The sequence below is a fragment of the Melanaphis sacchari genome, unplaced genomic scaffold (genome assembly GCF_002803265.2).
Source record: "Melanaphis sacchari strain LSU unplaced genomic scaffold, SCAv2.0 Contig14_pilon_pilon, whole genome shotgun sequence".
Lineage (NCBI taxonomy): Eukaryota > Metazoa > Arthropoda > Insecta > Hemiptera > Aphididae > Melanaphis > Melanaphis sacchari.
The window spans coordinates 93511-95986 of NW_020270656.1; the positions used below are offsets into that span (position 1 = coordinate 93511).

Sequence of the window (2476 nt, forward strand, 5' to 3'; positions counted from 1 at the left end):
ACAAAGACCTAAGTGTTTGATTCGCCGTATAAAGTGCTATAGTTACCAGTGTTTATTTCAGACCTTCTACCCCGGGTGAGTATCATAAATTTTCAAGGGGGTATGCCTTAGAAGTAAATAATTAAGGGAAGTAAAATTATCATTTTAAGCTCAATTTATTGGTTTTAGATAGATACTTACGAATACATAAATTCTTAAAAAAAAATAAATAATTTTGGTTAATTATATAAAAACAAATTTAACAGACATTTACTACTTATACATACATTACTTATACATTTTATATTAAATAATACTCCATTATGATCTATAAAGTCATATATATTTTAATATTTATTATGTATATTAAATTTAATTAAACGAATCCGGCGCTGTTTTTAACGTGCGTACAAATCAATTACCTCATTCACAATATCTTCATCGAGTTCTGAGGGTCCTTCTGTGCTAATTTTCATGCAAAATTGCAAAGTTTCTTGTCCCATTCGATTTCTTATTTTGTTCAAAATCCTATTCATTGTACTGAAAGAGCGCTTCGCAGTGGCCGTTAAAACTGGTACACACATTAAACATTCTGCCAGTTTTTTCAAATTTGCATACTCAATATTTGCTTTACAAATATATGACAGTGGATTTTTTAAATTTTCTTCTATCAAACTATTTGCAGCATACTTAAATGAATTCAAGTCTATCCAAACATTGGTTGGAAAAAAAAAAAAAGAAAAAACTAACCAGAAAAATATGAACAAATTTTCAATACATCTTCTTCGGTGATTGTAATTAAAGTTTCAAATGATTGAAATAAAACACTTAATTTGATTATTTCCAGAAATTTTTTCATTAAAACGTAATTGCATTTGTTTTATCATTGTATCAATAAATTGTTTAGGTTCTTTAAGACTTTTTATTTTATTTTAATTTTCAACTATTTGTCGTAAACTACTTACAAATTTTTTTAATGTATTTATACATGTATGAATTGAATTATTCTCATCATTTGATGAACATTGATTCGAGATATTTTTAAGATGACCAATCGAAGAAGAAATTAAAACTGTTACTGATGATAGCTGTAAATTTTCTTTTTGTAAGACTTTGCTTAAGTTATTGACTGAGCCTCATCAAGGACAACTAATGTAATTAAAAAACTTGACTGGGTGATTTCTAGCAGAATACCTCCTGCTAGTGATGCAAGATCTGCTCCATCAGTGTGTATATGCTTACATGTCAAAATAATTGATCTATAACACTCTTTGATTGCATGAATTGATCGATGATTACTTAACCAACGTGTATCAATAGTTTCCAGTATTTTAAATTTTTTTTCATTTATAGCTTCTTGAATATTATGAAATATTTTTTCACGCTTAGCGAATTTATGAAAGAATTTATAAAAATCTTTAACTACTTGGAGGGTTCGTTTAATTGAAAGCAGCTAAGGCTAATGATAATAAATGAGCTCTACAGTGAATATATGGTATTTCTCTATGTGCTATTTCAGATAGTCTTTTTCGTACTCCAGTTATACTACCAGAAAAATTTGCAGCACCATCAAAACCAAGACTTATAAGTTTCGAATAGTCGAGTCCTCTTTTATTTAACTCTCGATTAATAGTTTCTGTCATGGTTTGCGCATTTGTGCTAGATAATTCAACGATGCATAAAAATAATTCTTTAATTTTACCACAATCTGTTACAAAACGAATAATTATTGTCATTTCACAAATATTTTTAATATTTTTCGACTCGTCAGCCATTAATGAAAAATATTTATTTCTCAATTAATTTGAGTCATGAGTTTCAAGAACAGTGGAAATACAATTTAATATTTCAATAGCTGTGTTTTTACTCATGTAAGTCGATCTATCGTTTTGTTTTTCCACCCACTCAAGTAAAGTTTGATTTTGTTTTAGCACTACTTTATTTAATAATGATTCATATTTAGTAGTATGAGGAATTTCTTCTTTTGCCAAAAAATAAACACTATGCACAAAAGTGGAGAAATTAATTCTATTTTGTATTTTTTCTGAGTTACTTTGTTGAATCATTTGTGTATGTATAGGTTCATTTTTTCCTTGTAAAAAAAAATTTGTTTAAAGCTAAAACCTTAGAATGATTTTCTGAACAGGCGTGTTTTAAGAGCTTACCAGTTTTACTAGTAGCTTTTCGATAATTCGTAAATGGGGTACATATAAAAATATATTGTGATTTCTGCAAAGCGCTTTGATTATTACTAAGAAATTTTTCACACACCTCACAAAAAGCCCCACCCTTTTCAGCATTAAAATACAACCAGTTGAACGATTTTTCCCAACTTTTTGATAAGAATAAGTTTTTAATACTTTATGAACACTAATTTCGTGGGTGAAACCGGTGAAAGTATAACTGATGGGTCATCAACGTCTTCTTGTTCTCGCATTGGCCACATTTGTTTTTTTCGAAACATATCTAATATAGGATTACTTTTGCGTTTTGACAT

The 2476-nt window shown here is 28.4% G+C and overlaps 1 pseudogene; it reads right to left on the reverse strand.

The window, feature by feature from the left end:
- Window positions 1–1418: 1418 nt before the first annotated feature.
- LOC112591962 lies at window positions 1419–2476 on the reverse strand (annotated as a pseudogene).